Genomic DNA, 18,055 nt, shown 5'->3' with positions numbered 1-18,055 from the left:
GATATCCTGGTTGCAGACAGTGAGTGAGAGTTTCCTCCAAGCGCCCCGGAAGTGGGCGCCCGCTTGTGTTACCGGACAGAGTGGCAGAGCCAGTGGTCTTTGAGTGGGCGGAAAGCCCACCTGATTATGCTAGCAGCTCTGACTGACTGAGCCTTACCCAGAGCCCTGTGCTGAGTGGAAATAGAGTGGGGAGTTGCCAGCAATTTGAGCCTCTTACTATCCAGGCAGAGGCAGCAGCAACCCCATACCTGGACTATCAGGCTACTAATTGAGGAAGGAAAGACTAGGAGAAAGGCTCCAGGAACACGGACTCTCTCACTGTCGGAGCCTATAAATGCTAATGAGCCTCAACTCCCAACGAGAATAAAGCACAATACATGACATTGCCATAGAGACTTATCAACTGCAAACCTCTACCTGAGCGTGCCAAAGGGGCAGAACCCGGGGTACAGAGTCACCGACCAGGAAGAGGGAGAGAAAAGAAAAAGCAAGAAGATAACCTCTCAAAATCAAGAATAATCTGCAGACTTTATAACCTATCCCATTTTATTATATTTGTTCGTTTCTCTTATCTTCATTCTTGAGACTTTTTTTTCCTCCTCCAATTTGGCCGATTAACTCTCTACCGGTCTTACTCTCTCCTCTCCTTGAACTACACTACCCATAAGTGTTACATCTCCCATTATCATTTCTCTTCTCTTCCTTTCTCTCTATGAGGGTTGCACTCCAAAACCCTTAACTCTTTCTCTCTCTCTCCTTTCTTTTTTCTTCTTTTAGTGGTTCCCTCTTTTTTTCTCTCTCTCTCTTTCTTTTCTCCCTCTATATTAGTTTCTTCCTTTCTCCTTTACATCTCCTCTCATTCAAACCTCAATAACAAACAAATTATCTTATCTGGGACTCAAACCTATGTTTGTGGCATTTTGGGGGGTTTTTACTTCACCTTTTTAACTCACTAGCAGTGCTCCCATCCCTGGCTCTCCATATTATCTAGTTCTTGTTCCACTAAATACAATAGTAAGTTTTTAATTTGTCCCCCCATTTTTCCATTTTCCTCTTATTCCTCTCATCATAACTCTTAGAAAACCAACACCTAAAAGCAAATCATTTTATTCTTGACCCAAATTTTTTCCTTATTTGCTTTTTGTGGGTCCATACGCTCTTTTTTTTTTCTTTTCCTTTTTTTTTTTTTTTTTTTTTTTTTTTTTTCTTTCTCTCTTTTTTGCCCCTTTATTACTTTTCCCCAATTCAGGCCCTCCATCACAGGCATTGTTTGTTATAACTCACAGTCCACCACAAGATTTTCTCAAGAAAGAGGGGAGAGGAGAGGAGAGGAAAAAAAGAGGGGGGGAATAATTTCCTTTTTTTAAAAATTTTTATTTTATTTTATTTTTCTTTATTTCATTATTAATTTTTTTAAAAAAAACAACTCTTTTCGATTTGTTATTTTTTTATTTTTTTTTAACTTTTTATTCTTTATTAAATCTCATTAATACTATCAACAAAACCACCCTCAGATGCCATTGAGGAAGAGAAAATCGAATATCATGGATACAAAAGAAAGAGAGGTAACACAGCTAGATGAGGAAAAATCTATGGAGAAAAAATTTAATATATTGGAAACCTTGGAGCTAAATGACAGAGAATTCAAGATAGAAATCCTAAAAATCCTCCGAGATATACAAGAAAACACAGAAAGGCAATATAGGGAGCTCAGAAAACAACTCCATGAACACAAAGAATATATGTCCAAGGAAATTGAAACTATAAAAACAAATCAAACAGAGATGAAAAACTCAATTAACGAGCTGAAAAACGAAGTAACAAGCTTAGCTAATAGAACAGGTCAGATAGAAGAGAGGATTAGTGAAATAGAAGACAAGCAACTTGAGGCACAACAGAGAGAAGAAGAAAGAGACTCAAAAATTAAAAAAAATGAGATAGCCCTACAAGAATTATCTGACTCCATCAAAAAGAATAACATAAGAATAATAGGTATATCAGAGGGAGAAGAGAGAGAAAATGGAATGGAGAACATACTTAAACAAATAATTGATGAGAACTTCCCAAGCCTGTGGAAAGAACTAAAGCCTCAAGTTCAAGAAGCAAACAGAACTCCAAGTTTTCTTAACCCCAACAAACCTACTCCAAGGCATATCATAATGAAATTGACACAAACCAACAGCAAAGAAAAAATTCTCAAGGCAGCCAGGGAAAAGAAGAATACAACATATAAAGGAAGGCCCATTAGATTATCATCAGATTTCTCAGCAGAAACTCTACAAGCTAGAAGAGAGTGGACCCCAATATTTAAAGTCCTAAAAGAGAGGAACTTTCAGCCACGAATACTATACCCATCAAAGCTATCTTTCAAATACGAAGGAGAAATAAAAACATTCACAGATACAGAAAAGATGAGGGAATTTATCATCAGAAAACCCCCACTCCAGGAATTACTAAAGGGGGTTCTCCAATCAGATCCAAAGAACAAAAAAAAAACAGAGCCACAAGTAAAAGCTCCAAGAAGAACACAATAAAACCAAATTTAAACTGTGACAACAACAAAAAGAAAGAGGGGGAGAAGACGGAGATTAACAGTAGCAAAGGACGATGGAGTGCAAAAGTACTCACAAAATAGTTCGCTACAATGAACAGGGTAGGGACCCTTTTCATTACTCAAAGGTAACCACCATTGAAAAAACCACCACAGAAGCACATGAGATAAAAAAGATAGCAACAGAGGAAAGATGTATGGAATACAACCAAATAAAAACAAAAGATAGAAAAACGAAAGAGAAGGATCAAACAAGACACAAAACTAACATAAAGCAAGATATAAAATGGCAATAGGGAACTCACAAGTATCAATAATTACACTAAATGTAAATGGATTAAACTCACCAATAAAAAGGCACAGAGTAGCAGAATGGATTAAAAAAGAAAATCCAACTGTATGCTGCCTACAGGAAACTCATCTAAGTAACAAGGATAAAAACAAATTCAAAGTGAAAGGCTGGAAAACAATACTCCAAGCAAATAACATCCAAAAAAAAGCAGGTGTAGCAATACTCATATCGGATAATGCTGACTACAAGACAGGAAAAGTACTTAGAGACAAAAATGGCCATTTCATAATGGCTAAGGGGACACTGAATCAAGAAGACATAACAATTCTTAATATATATGCACCAAACCAAGGAGCACCAAAATATATAAGACAGCTACTTATTGATCTTAAAACAAAAACTGACAAAAATACAATCATACTTGGAGACCTCAATACACTGCTGACGGTTCTAGATCGGTCATCCAAACAGAGAATCAACAAAGACATAGTGGCCTTAAACAAAACACTAGAGCACCTGGATATGATAGACATCTACAGGACATTTCATCCCAAAGTGACTGAGTATACATTTTTCTCCAGTGTACATGGATCATTCTCAAGAATTGACCATATGTTGGGCCACAAAAACAATATCAGCAAATTCAGAAAAATTGAAGTTGTACCAAGCATATTTTCTGATCATAAAGCCTTGAAACTAGAATTCAACTGCAAAAAAGAGGAAAAAAATCCCACAAAAATGTGGAAACTAAACAACATACTTTTAAAAAATGAATGGGTCAAAGAAGAAATAAGTGCAGAGATCAAAAGATATATACAGACTAATGAAAATGACAATACGACATATCAGAATCTATGGGATGCAGCAAAAGCAGTGATAAGAGGGAAGTTCATATCACTTCAGGCATATATGAACAAACAAGAGAGAGCCCAAGTGAACCACTTAACTTCCCACCTTAAGGAACTAGAAAAAAGAAGAACAAAGACAACCCAAAACCAGCTGAAGAAAGGAGATAATAAAAATCAGAGCAGAAATAAATGAATTAGAGAACAGAAAAACTATAGAAAAAATTAATAGAACAAGGAGCTGGTTCTTTGAAAAGATCAACAAAATTGACAAACCCTTGGCAAGACTTACCAAGGAAAAAAGAGAAAGAACTCATATAAACAAAATCCAAAATGAAAGAGGAGAAATCACCACGGACACCGTAGCTATACAAAGAATTATTGTAGAATACTATGAAAAACTTTATGCCACTAAATTCAACAACCTAGAAGAAATGGATAAATTCCTAGAACAATACAACCTTCCTAGACTGAGTCAAGAAGAAGCAGAAAGCCTAAACAGACCTATCAGTAGAGAAGAAATAGAAAAAACCATTAAAAACCTCCCCAAAAATAAAAGTCCAGGCCCTGACGGCTATACCAGCGAATTTTATCAAACATTCAAAGAAGACTTGGTTCCTATTCTACTCAAAGTCTTCCAAAAAATTGAAGAAGAAGCAATACTTCCAAACACATTTTATGAGGCCAACATAACCCTCATACCAAAACCAGGCAAGGATGGCACAAAAAAAGAAAACTACAGACCAATATCTCTAATGAATACAGATGCTAAAATACTAAACAAAATACTAGCAAATCGAATACAACAACATATTAAAAAAATAATACATCATGATCAAGTGGGATTCATCCCAGAATCTCAAGGATGGTTCAACATACGTAAAACGGTTAATGTAATACACCATATCAACAAAACAAAGAACAAAAACCACATGATCTTATCAATAGACGCAGAAAAGGCTTTCGATAAAATACAACACAATTTTATGTTTAAGACTCTCAACAAAATGGGTATAGAAGGAAAATATCTCAACATGATAAAGGCCATATATGATAAACCATCAGCTAACATCATATTAAATGGCACTAAACTGAAGGCTTTCCCCCTTAAATCAGGAACAAGACAGGGTTGTCCACTCTCTCCACTCTTATTTAATGTGGTACTAGAGGTTCTAGCCAGAGCAATCAGACAAGACAAAGAAATAAAAGGCATCCATATCGGAAAAGAAGAAGTAAAGGTATCACTTTTTGCAGATGATATGATCCTATACATCGAAAACCCCAAAGAATCCACAAAAAGACTACTAGAAACAATAAGCCAATACAGTAAGGTCGCAGGATACAAAATTAACATACAGAAGTCAATAGCCTTTCTATATGCCAACAATGAAACAACTGAGAAGGAACTCAAAAGAATAATCCCCTTCACGATTGCAACAAAAAAAATAAAATACTTAGGAATAAACATAACAAAGAATGTAAAGGACTTATATAATGAAAACTATAAACCATTGTTAAGGGAAATCGAAAAAGATATAATGAGATGGAAGAATATACCTTGTTCTTGGCTAGGAAGAATAAATATAATCAAGATGGCTATATTACCCAAAGCAATATACAAATTTAATGCAATTCCCATCAAAATTCCAATGACATTTTTTAAAGAAATAGAGCAAAAAATCATCAGATTTATATGGAAGTATAAAAAACTCCGAATAGCCAAAGCAATCCTAAAGAAAAAGAATGAAGCTGGGGGCATAACAATACCTGACTTCAAACTCTATTATAGGGCCACGACAATCAAAACAGCATGGTATTGGCAGAAAAATAGACACTCAGACCAATGGAACAGAATAGAAAGTCCAGAAATAAAACCACATATATATAGTCAAATAATTTTTGATAAAGGGGCCAACAACACACAATGGAGAAAAGAAAGCCTCTTCAATAAATGGTGCTGGGAAAACTGGAAAGCCACATGCAAAAGAATGAAACTGGACTACAGTCTCTCCCCCTGTACAAAAATTAACTCAAAATGGATCAAAGATCTAAACATAAGACCTGAAACAATTAAGTACATAGAAGAAGACATAGGTACTCAACTCATGGACCTGGGTTTTAAAGAGCATTTTATGAATTTGACTCCAATGGCAAGAGAAGTGAAGGCAAAAATTAATGAATGGGACTACATCAGACTAAGAAGTTTTTGCTCAGCAAGGGAAACTGATAACAAAATAAACAGAAAGCCAACTAAATGGGAAATGATATTTTCAAACAACAGCTCAGATAAGGGCCTAATATCCAAAATATACAAAGAACTCATAAAACTCAACAACAAACAAACAAACAATCCAATAAAAAAATGGGAAGAGGATATGAATAGACACTTCTCCCAGGAAGAAATACAAATGGCCAACAGATATATGAAAAGATGCTCATCTTCTTTAGCTATTAGAGAAATGCAAATCAAAACGGCAATGAGATACCACCTCACACCTGTTCGATTAGCTGTTATTAGCAAGTCAGGTAATAGCAAATGTTGGAGAGGCTGTGGAGAAAAAGGAACCCTCATACACTGTTGGTGGGAATGTAAAGTAGTACAACCATTATGGAAGAAAGTATGGTGGTTCCTCAAAAAACTGCAAATAGAACTACCTTATGACCCAGCAATCCCTCTACTGGGTATATATCCCCAAAACTCAGAAACATTGATACGTAAAGACACATGCAGCCCCATGTTTATTGCAGCATTGTTCACAGTGGCCAGGACATGGAAACAACCAAAAAGCCCATCAATAGATGACTGGATAAAGAAGATGTGGCACATATACACTATGGAATACTACTCAGCCATAAGAAATGATGACTTCGGAACATTTACAGCAAAATGGTGGGATCTTGATAACATGATACGAAGCGAAATAAGTAAATCAGAAAAAAACAGGAACTGTATTATTCCATACGTAGGTGGGACATAATAGTGAAACTAAGAGACATTGATAAGAGTGTGGTGGTTACGGGGGGGAGGGGGGAATGGGAGAGGGATAGGGGGTGGGAGGGGCACAAAGAAAACAAGATAGAAGGTGACAGAGGATAATCCGACTTTGGGTGGTGGGTATGCAACATAATTGAACGACAAGATAACCTGGACTTGTTATCTTTGAATATATGTATCCTGATTTATTGATGTCACCCCATTAAAAAAATAAAATTATATAAAAAAAAAAAAAAAAAAAAAAGGTAACCTTGGCTACTCCTCTGAAAGATGGTGCTTTCTCTGGGGATTGTGTGGTTACCTCGGGAGGCATCATTCCCTTAATATTTGGGCTCTTCTCCAAGGTTCTTGACTAATTTAAACTGAACTTTGTTGTTGACAACAGCCTCTCCACTAATGCACACGTTAGGTGGTATAGTCTTGAAATCTTCCTTCACAGGCACCTTGTTTGATTCAGTGCTAAAAGCTGTTTTTATGACCTTGACCTCGGCCCTATGCCCCTTTCAATAAGAGAACCAAAATAACTTTACTATATACAACTGCTATCATGGTTTATTCACATTTTAAAAGAAGTATAGAAGTGAACAAGTGATATTTGAGTAGTTAGTAGATGTTTGTAGGGTGTAAAGAGAGACTGTGGATCTTGGGTGGTGACCAGCTTGCTTCCTGATCCCTCTGGTTCAATTCACAGCACCTCTGCGCCCCTGCCCTGCCCCTCCCATGTCCTCTCTTCTGTGCTGAATTTCTTTATCTCCTACAGTATTTTCTGTAACTATCATCAAAAAATGTCTATGTAGCCCTGGCCGGTTGGCTCAGCGGTAGAGCGTCGGCCTGGCATGCGGGGGACCCAGGTTCGATTCCCGGCCAGGGCACATAGGAGAAGCGCCCATTTGCTTCTCCACCCCCCCCCCTTCCTCTCTGTCTCTCTCTTCCCCTCCTGCAGCCAAGGCTCCATTGGAGCAAAGATGGCCCGGTCACTGGGGATGGCTCCTTGGCCTCTGCCCCAGGCGCTAGAGTGGCTCTGGTCTCGGCAGAGAGACGTCCTGGAGGGGCAGAGGTGTCGCCCCTGGTGGGCGTGCCGGGTGGATCCCGGTCGGGTGCATGCGGGAGTCTGTCTGACTGTCTCTCCCCGTTTCCAGCTTCAGAAAAAAAAATATCTATGTATAAAAATCCTTCACCCCTTGTCTTCAACCTGCCTGTTGCTCCTTTTCAAGCCTTTCAGTCTGAGGCTGAGTGCTGCCTGGAGTCCTGTCGGTGTGGGGTTCTCCTCCAGATCGCCTCCTCCGAGAGCGTTTATTCAGTGGCCCTTTCTCCTCTGAAGCCCGCCCACACCATCTCTGCTGCGTCTTTGACCCTAGAGCTGACTTCCTTTGTTGTCACGTCTCCTTGCATTGGCTGGACTTTGGGTCTAGCACTGTGCCTGACCTGTGGTGGAACTGCTTGGGAAGGTTGAAGTGACTCTCTTCCCCTTCCATGATCATAGAAGTGCACCCAAATCAAAGAACGATTTTGCGGACCTGCTATGTTTGCCTGTGAGCCAACTGTAGGTTCCTTTTCCTCCTCCCTGTCACTGCATGTTCCTTCTGCAATGGTCTTCAATTCTGCCCTTTTGATATTGCCTTCAGCACTTGCATGGGCTATTTCATGAGTCTTGTCACTTGCCTCCCTCATTTTTCTTGATTCATTCAAAGGTTCTTTCTAAAACAGATGTGCCTTTGCCCCACCAAACATTAAAACCCAAAGACCTTATTGTGCAAGGGTAGATGTCACACTGAGAAATGTGAGGAGTCCTGCACAGCTAGCTCCAATCTGCCTTCCCATTCCAGAGCACACAGCTCCTTCCAGGCACCTGTCCATGCAGAGAGCCTGGAAACACCCACCTACCTAAAAACCCACCCTCCCTTCTCCGACCTGCTGTTTCCATTGGTGCGTTAGCTAGGTTGTATCAGTTCTTTACCTAGACTGGGAGCACTTGTTGGTTTCCTTTCCCCTGCCTGTCCTTCTGCACAACTGGCAAAGGCTTGGTGTTTCTAATGGTGAACTGGGTGTTTTTGTCCCTAAAGGACTTGGACTTGGGCCACTAGCAACCAGAACGCTAAATCCTGGATATTAACCTGGGTGTGTTGTAATGCCTTATTGTAGTGCCAGAAAACATTTTAGTCCAGGCATTGTCCAGACCAATATTTACATGTGGATCGATGTGTGTGGGAAGTGGTGGCACCCAGTTCTTCCGAATGAGCAGTCACCTCCTGGACACTGACACCATTGGTCACAACTTCCTAATCAAGGTCAGTTCTTACGGCTTCAGTCCTCACACTCCAGTGTATTCTCCCGAACCACCCACTCACCTAGTACCTCCAAAAGACGTTCTCTTCGGATGTTTTAGTAGAACTTCTCCTGTGTCATCAAGTAGCAATACCTCTGCATTGGAGCAGTGTGCCCATTGGCGCCATTATCTCCAGGATTCTGGAAGTATGTTTTCAATCAATGGGTTGTTTTTCCCTTCACTGTCTAAATAGTGACTTGGTGGGATAGTAACATATTTGGTTGTAACTGGGATTGCTATCTGCTAGAAGATGCTGAGAGCATTAGCAGGACCTCAGAGGGTTTACAACACAGTTTCTGAGGGGAGCAAGGTCAAGAAGAGGCAGGTAAGGGTGGAGCCAGTCTGGGAGATATGTAGTAAGAGGTTGGATGGCATCGTACTCAGTGTCTGGTCCACCTTCCACCCCTGCTCAAAAGCTGAGGGGGACATTGGTGAGGTCAAGTGACTTCCTGCCCCAAGTGACAACAGCAGAGCTGGGTCCACAGTGCTGGCTTCCTGCCATCTGAGCCCATGCTTCCTCCTGGACCACAGTCAGTGTGTCTCTTGCAGGTGTAGATGCTGTCTAGAAGCCGGTGTTCCCTGGCAGATGATCCATATGTCTCAGCCACTCTCCTGGAACACTGTCTGAGCAGATGCTGGGAGCACTCTCAGGAAGCCAGGGAGGCCGGGCATGCTTGAGGGGTGAGTCCTTGCCCAGCTCATAGTGAGCCTGCTGGACCAGTCTGGCCACAACTACCACAGCTCTACCAACTCTAGGATGTTTCATTGAAGCCCATCACCACTCAGGCTGCTTTCTCCTGGAGGAAATTTCTTAAAAGTGGTCCTAGGAGAAGGTGTGAGGAGCAAGTCACCTAGCTTCTTTCAGATGCTCGCCTGCAGCTATAGTGTGTGTGTGTATGTGTGTGTGTGTGTGTGTGTGTGTGTGAGAGAGAGAGAGAGAGAGAGAGAGAGAGAGAGCGCGCACAACAGTGACTCTGGCCAGACTCTCCTGAACAATTTTAGTACTTTCAGTATGGGTTGTGTGTGAGCCTTTGCTCAGGGCTCTGTTGGAAGCTAAAGCCGTGAGAAAATGGAGGGACGATAGTTCACGTTGGTTAAGGCTATTGGGTTTCCCAGCCACACGTCCCGTGTGTGCTGCTCGTGGCCTCCGAAGCCTGAGCAGTGGGCAACAGTGTTCTGGCGACTCCCAAGGTCATGTATTTTGTGCAAGGCAACCCTGTGCACAACGACCAAACTCCAAGGCCCATTCTTCACTAGCACAACCCTGAGGGCACTCTATAACTCATAAACCCCCACACAAATAAGTGTTCGTTGTGCTGGTCCCTCTTGAGGGCCGAGGAGTGTTGAGTTGCCTGGTAATAGATCTGCTTCCCCTTATACAGGAAAGGAATTCCTTGGACAGGGCAGCAGCTTTTCTCAGACAACCTTCCCTTTGTAACTCAGGTGGGGACAGGGGGTAGGGGGATCTCCTGCAGGCCCACTAACTTGTTTGGGGAATATCACCAAGTGAGTGCCAGGTCCTGCACTAGCCATTAGCATTTACTTTCCCAACAGCAAAGAGATGGGACCATCAGGTGTCCAGAGGAAACCAAGTGTCAATATGGTGGCAGAGCCAGTACTGGCTGTAGGGTGTCTGGCTTCAGAGCTCAAGCTTTTAGCCCCCTGCTACATGCTGCTTTGCCTTCCACGTGTACTCTGCAGGGTAGCATGTGGACGAGGCACAAGACAAACATCCGCCTTCTGACAGGAGCCTTTGAAGAGGAATGAACACACCTCCCGATCTATGGTTAGCAAACAGAGTATTAAACTGGAGGCCAAAGGAACTGATTCAATTGTTCTAGTCAAAAACAAAAATTAAGCCGACTGACTAAGCTAACATAGGGAGCCTATTGTGGACTGAGGTTGGCATAAAAATTTAAGTTAGGGTTGAAATGGAAACAGCACCCCTAGAGGTTACATAATGGAAGGTAGGGACACTACCTGCAGGCTGGAGAAGGAAGGGCGTTCGGGAGGCACAGGGTCAGCGACCAAGCTCGCCCAGCTCCGGAACAATGAAACCGAGAAGGGAGGGGACTCAAAATAATAGCAAAACTTGAAGCAGTTCCCTAGAGTCAAACACCTGTAGGTCTTCATGCACTAAATATAGTGGAAGCTGGGCCATCTTATCCTTAAGTACACTACAGCTAGGCAAAAGCTTTTTTTAAACAGCATCTTTACATTGACCCTTGTGTGCCAGAGGCTGGAGAAGCCTGTTTGGGGCAGCTAGGAGTGTCTCCTGGCAGCCTGGCTCCTCTGCCACCCCTGTTATCAGGGCCTCCCGCAAATGGCCAGCGTCTGTGGTTCTTCCTTCCTCTCAGGTCCATGCCATGCACCTGACTGTCCTGTACCTTTTGTCCCCCAATGTGAGGGGTTCATTTCCTCGGCCTTCAGGGTGGGCACGGGGACAGGAGAAGAGCCCCTCTCTCCAGCCCTGGTAGCAGAGGCAGCTTTTCGGTAGGTTAATTTTCCAGCCCCCTTTAGATACTACTGAAAGGAAAATGAGTCTTTCTTTGCCTTTGAATTTAGGCTGCTGCTGAATTGGGTGCAGCCTCTATTTCAGGAAATGCCAACCCAGAGGCTGGACGCCACAGCTCCGGGTTCCAAGACCCCATGGGTAGTGCTTTCAGCCTTTTGCCTGAGCACCAGTTTTGTGCCCAGGTACCCAGCAGGGCACAGGGATTGAAGGGGAGGGGCTCCAGAGGGGCAGAGTATCAGAGACAGTGAGGGCAGCAGGCACTTTGGAACCAGAGGTCTGAACGCAGAGCCCTTACTCCCTGCCTACTCACCACCCATCAGCTTTGGGTTGCTGGGGATTCAAGAGGCACGATATTTCATTGAAGCCCCAATCCCATTGCTAGGTGCTCACAGATGGTATCTAACCTTGATATCCTCTGTGCTCCAGGAGTTTACAATCTGCTTGTGGAGCTAAGAGAAACTAAGTGGTGTTACAAGCACTAACATATGGGTGTCACAGACTCCTCAGCTCTGTCAGACATCAAGAAACACACAGTAACACTAGCTACTACTTACTGAAACCGACAGGGCCAGTGAAGGGCCTCACCTATACTATTGCTAATGCTCATGACTACTTTGCCAGGTGAGTGTAGCAGTTTCTCTGCCCACCCCACCTCCCACTTAACAGACAAGGAACCAAGGCTCAGAAAGGTTAAGCAACCCACACAGCCGGGGCTGAACAATGCCATACCTGGAGCCAAGATGGTGTGGAACATGCCCAGTGGCTGGGCTGGGAGCCTGGGGCTCTGGCCAGTGCTCTGTCCTGGCAGCCTGCCCGATGGCCCATTGGCTCAGAGGTTACAATATCATTATAATTCCAACTAACAACCAATTAGCCTCACTTCTGAGGTGTTGCCAACTCACGCAGTTCCCCAGAACTTCAGACAACGTCCCCCACCCCTGCGCCGGGGGTGAGCAGAAAATGAGATTCCTTCTGGGGGCAGCAGGGCACTCGCTGTGCAATGAAGACACTTTGTTCTTTCACCGAACAGCTTCCTGCCCCAGGAATGAGAACCTGCAGGCTGAAAAGGCCCGGAACACTCCTGCTCCAGTGTGGCACGCTCATTTGTGAATGTGTGACCTGTGGGTTTTTGCTGGGATGTGCACATTTCTCATAATAGTATTGATAAACAAAGAGGACTTTGCAGGGAAGGGGCACATCTCTCTCCAAAGCTGCTGTTTCATGTTTCTGGCCCACCTGAGCCCTGGGGTCAGCCCCTCCACAGTCCCTCACCAGAGTCCCTGGAGCTGGGGCTTTGCCTGTCTGGGATTTGGCACGTTCACATCCTCACACAGTTGTGTTTCCTCTGCCAGACCAGTGCTTCCCCACCCAAAGAACATCCAGTGACTTCTAACAGCATCAGCAGCTAGGACCTGTGGGAAAAGTCAGGGAGACACTGCATAGCCACGTGGGGGTAGCTTGAGTGAGGTTCTGATTCAGCTATCGCAGAAACTGATTCAATACATTACTTACTGGGAATATTTTAAGGGTTCTTCTAATATCTTTTTCTTAAAGGACCAAAGAGTCAATAATTTGGGCTTTGTAGGCTGTATAGTCTCTTATCACAGGGTGGGACACTTGTTCTCACAAAAATAGCCGTAGACAATACGTACATAAATTGGCATGACTGTGTTCCAATAAAACTTTATTTAGGGACACTAAAATTTGAACTAGATGTAATTTTCATATAGCATAAAATATTATTTTGATTTTCCCAACCATTTGAAATGTGAAGTTCACTGTCATTTGCCGATGGCATGTACACAGGCACAGGACAGACGAGCCAGTCCTGTTCAGGACGACAGTCTGCTACACAGGAAAACTCTTGCTCTTTTTTGACTCCCCCAACCCTTAATGGCCCTCAGCTAGATGACTTCCAGTCCCATTACCTGTGTGCTACTGGCTTCCTGCTGACTCCCTCCACCCAGAGTCCTCAGGGTCTTGTGTGGCTGCCCATGGCACCTGCTGGCATGACTTGCTGTCACCATAGCTGAAGCTGGACCTGGAGGTTCCGGCCAGATGAGCACCACTGACCTCCGCCCCGTGCAGTCCTCTTGGCCTGCCTTCCAGCACACCTCTTGCCCAGCTGGGGAAGCCCCTCTTCCCATCACAATTTCTTCTATGTTCTCAAAAAAGATGAACTCCCTCTCTCAGTTCTTCATAGAACCCCTAAATAATACACCTCCTCCTAGGCAGGCTGGTTCTGCTCCTTAAAACTCCTTAAAACTTGGGACACTTTGTTTGGGACTTTCAAGTCATACCTCTTAGTGTTGAGTCAAATGCATCCTCCCTGCCCATGACACTCAGGGTTCCAAGGTGCTCCGCTAAGCAAGTGCAGGTATCCTGGGGGCTGACTACCAGACCGCAGAAACCTTTACCACTTCTTGTAGGGTCCTGGGCTGTTTGAGAGTCAGTCGCTGACTGTATCCCCAGGCTGGGTCCCACAGGGTCGGTCCTGCCTGGCTCAGACCTCCCTCCCCAGGTCAGTGTGTTTCTGCAACAGGCATACAGATTGTCAGAGCTTTGGAAGAACAACAGCCTGCCATGCCAGGTGCTTAAGGCAGGTGGAAGTCCCATATGTGGAAACTATGGATGTTCTCCATAATGAGTCGAAGGATAGAAGGGTGCTAACAAAGTCAGTGGGACTCTACAGGCCATTCAGGTGTTCAGAGGACAAGGTGATAGAGGGGGACATAATGAGAGAGGCTCAACCTTGGCAAGGATTAGTCAAGAAGGCTCAAGCCATGTGGAGAGTATCTGAGGGACAATGAGTTTCCTCCTGCTGTCTGTCTGCGCTTCCTTCTGGTGTCTGTGCTTCCCGAGGAAAGAGGCAGTGACAGTGAGATACTGTGAGGGCTGAGGAGACAGATGGACTTTGCACTGCCGTTTCCCAACTCAGCGACCTTTGGTAGGTATTAAATCTGTTTCCTTGGCTGTAAAAATGGGGATGCTTACCTGCTCTGGTTGGTGTAAGGATTAAAAGAGATACCGTTAGTAAAGATACTGGTACTAAATGATCGCCTTTGTGTGTGTGTAGACACATCTGTGAGTGCTTTTGTGTGTGTGTGTGCGTGTGTGTGTGTGTGTGTGTGTGTGTTTACACAGGGTGACCTTCCAGTAAAGCAGTGGCCTGCATTTTGGTCCTCAGATTGCCTGATTGAAATCATCTACTGCATTAGTTAAAAATTCAGACTCCTAAGATCTCACCCTCACATTCTGATTCACTAGAGGGTCAGGGGCTCATTCCCAAATAATTCTCCAGATTTTAGACACCACAGCCATGAGGGTTAAGGAGGAGATGCTCCACAGGAGCAGGGACCATCAGAGGGCCCTTAGAAGCTGGAAAATTGGGGGCTTAGTCACAGGAGATGACATCCCAGAGGATGTCAAAATAGTTGAAAATACTTGAAAATGGGGTCACATGTCACAATTTTCAACAAGAAGAAAATGTGACCAGAAACATCAGACCCATAAGCCAAATGTCTACACTTGGACTTGGCTTGAATTTTTAAAGAATTGCCCACATAAATTCAATGAGAAACCAATCTGCCTGTCATTTTCTTGGGCTATTAAATCAGGGTGCAGAAAATAGTTTTGTTTTTGTGGTTTTACTTGACTATTGTTAAACCATTGCATGTTTACTTCAGATTTTGAAAAAATAAATTACTGTTTCTGGGGAGGAACCGTGTACTGAATAGTATTAAAATCAGGGGGATTTGTGGTTTATAGAGCAAAACTGAGTCCAAGATATGAAGTCTGCTCAGATGCTGTTGGTGAAAGATTTCACTTCCATAGTATCATCCCCAGTCTTGAGGTTTTAACTGTGAAAGAATCTTCCAGCAGGAAGAGTAAGTGACCTAGCAGTTCTCTCTGCCCATCTGAGCCTTCTCGCTCTTGGCCCTGCTACCCCACTGGCCCAGGGGCTGCTCCTCCTTTGCAGACTGCCCCCTCAGGGGCACCACTAAACACTCTTGGTTTCCCAGAGCCAGTTGAAACAAGCTGAATTTTTAAAAAGACCTTTTATGGGCCTGGCTGGTTGCTCAATGGATAGAGCATCAACTCAACATATAAATGTCCCAGGTTCAATCTCCAGTGAGGGCACACAAAAAAAGTGACCACCTGCTTCTCTCCCCCCTTCCGCTTTCTCTCCCCCTGTCCACCGCAGCCAGTGGCTTGATTGGTTCAAACATGGCCCTGGGTGCTGAGGATAGCACGGTTGGTCTGAATGGGTCAGCCTCGGGCACTAAAAATAGCTCAGTACTCTAGCATCAACCCCAGATAAGGTTGCTGGTGGATCCTGGTCAGGGGGAATGTAGGCGTCTGCCTCACTATCTACTCTCCTCCTTCCTTTCATCTAAAAAAAAAAAAAGACATTTTAAAGAGAACAAAAGGGAAGTAAATAAAGAAAGAACAAGAATTATAAACAAAAGACAACATCCAGAGTCCTGGATGCTCCCCAAGGTGACCTGGGCTTCTAGGCTTGAGTCCATGTTCCCCATGGCTGGCCAGTTCTGGGCTCCAGCTCCTAGAGCCTGGCTCTACATCTTAGCCTCCACTGGTGGGCTTCAAGATTACTGTCACCGCCTGAATCATGGTAAACTGTGTGGATTTGCACTTAATATCCACGTTCAGAGTGGTGGCTCAGCACCCCCTTAGCTGTGTCTGGTTTCCTTAAATCCAGAACCTTGCTAATTCACCCTCTATCATCCACCAGGTGAGGCGGGCGCAGCTGCCAAACAGTGCAGGCTTGGGAAGGAGTTCTTTATGAAGTGCAGCTCTTGATGAAAACTTTTTACAGATCCTCTGGCTTTCTGTCCAGCCCACATTCTGACTTTCAAAGGCTCTAATTCCTAAGCCTTTCTGAGGCTTTGAGTTTCGTATAGCTTTTTGTTTGTTTCTCCCCTCCCCAGCCCTGATTTCGGCTCTCTGATGCCTGCCAATTCAGTCGCTATCATCGAACCACTTCCCGACTTCCAGAAGAGTGTGTGGCGCTCTCACAGCTGTCCTTCCCTCTCCCGTTCTCACTGTTATTGTGAACATTGGCCTTCTTTATTCTTTTTCTGTCATTATCACTGGGACTGAAGTGAAGTCAGAGATACATGCTCATGTTTCGTTTGCCTTGTTTAACTATCCCAATGTGACCTCCTTTTGGTAGGGCCCCTGAAAGTTTATTTTGAAGAGATTTAAATGATAAGAAAAAATTTTTAATTAAGCCATGTAATTGTCATTTTCAGCACACTTCATTCCATTGTGTAGGTTCAGATTTTTGTAGTTTTCTTACATATATTGAAGGTTTCTTTTGAATTAAACCAATTATCAATAACAATAAATCTCTCTATTCATGCTGTGTTCAGAACAGGTAGAACCCACAGCATTTGTGGTGGTGAAATAACTAAAATATACTGAGCACAGCTGTGCAGTCTGTGGCGGGTTGAGCTTTGATGAAGCCCCCGAAAGACGTCCATGTCATCTGCCCACTCCTCTCCAGAACTGGACTACATGATGGAGCCTCAGCAGTGAAGGCTGCATCCCATGTCAGCCAAAGGCCAGAGCCAGCTTCTGTCTTTGGACAGTGTGCAAAGGAGTGGGGGAGGGAGGAACAATGAAATTATTGGTGAAAGAGATTATACTATCAATGCTGTTTTTCAAATTAAAAGCATCCTCTATTACTCAATCTCTTTAAGACCCTGAAAGGAGGGATATTGCTAATTAGGAAATCTAATCTATATATTTTGGCAATTCAAGAAAGATCAGGCTAATGGAATGACTCCCTGGTCCTTTATCTCTTATCTCTGGTGGCCTTACAGGGCTGTACCTCTCTGGTTATCCGGCCTCTCAGATGCCAAGAGTGGCTGGGCTAGCCTGTTTCTCACGACCAGAATCCAGCACTTCCAAAATTTTACCTTCTTGATAAATTATTTCTAAATTCATTGCATACTTTTTTGCTTTAGTAAGAGTAATGAAATTACAATACCAATAATAATAAAAAAAAATAATAAAATGAGTTTAGCACAGTTTTAAGTGCTTTACATGGGTTAATTAGTTTAATTCTCACAACAACCCTGTGAAGTATGTATAAGTATTGTCACCATTTCATAGATGAGGACATGTACAAAGAGATGAAGTATTTGTCCAAGGCACACAGATCACAGGCATAATTTTATCTGTTCTTGATAATAACTCAAGAGATATCACTAGGATCATCAAATATTAGACTGTAGCCATGAATGCAAACATATATAGATGGTCCTTGAAGTTTGAGAACAATCCTGGGGTCCCCCAAAGTTAGAACTATCCTGGGAACTTGCTGAGGACCCTGTGTGAGACAAGCCATGGAAGTCCCCATAGAAAATGAATGTCGGGGAATTAATGAGGGCGGGGAGCATGCGAAAGCTGGAAACCGTGGCTGTGGGGAAGTGCGGGCTGTGCAGTCAGGTTGCGCAGGTGAGCGTCCTGGTGGGCCTACCCTGCGGGCCGCAGTGTGATGGCTGC

The sequence above is a fragment of the Saccopteryx bilineata genome, chromosome 3 (genome assembly GCF_036850765.1).
Source record: "Saccopteryx bilineata isolate mSacBil1 chromosome 3, mSacBil1_pri_phased_curated, whole genome shotgun sequence".
NCBI classification, from domain to species: domain Eukaryota; kingdom Metazoa; phylum Chordata; class Mammalia; order Chiroptera; family Emballonuridae; genus Saccopteryx; species Saccopteryx bilineata.
Note: the sequence above shows the minus strand (reverse complement) of the source record.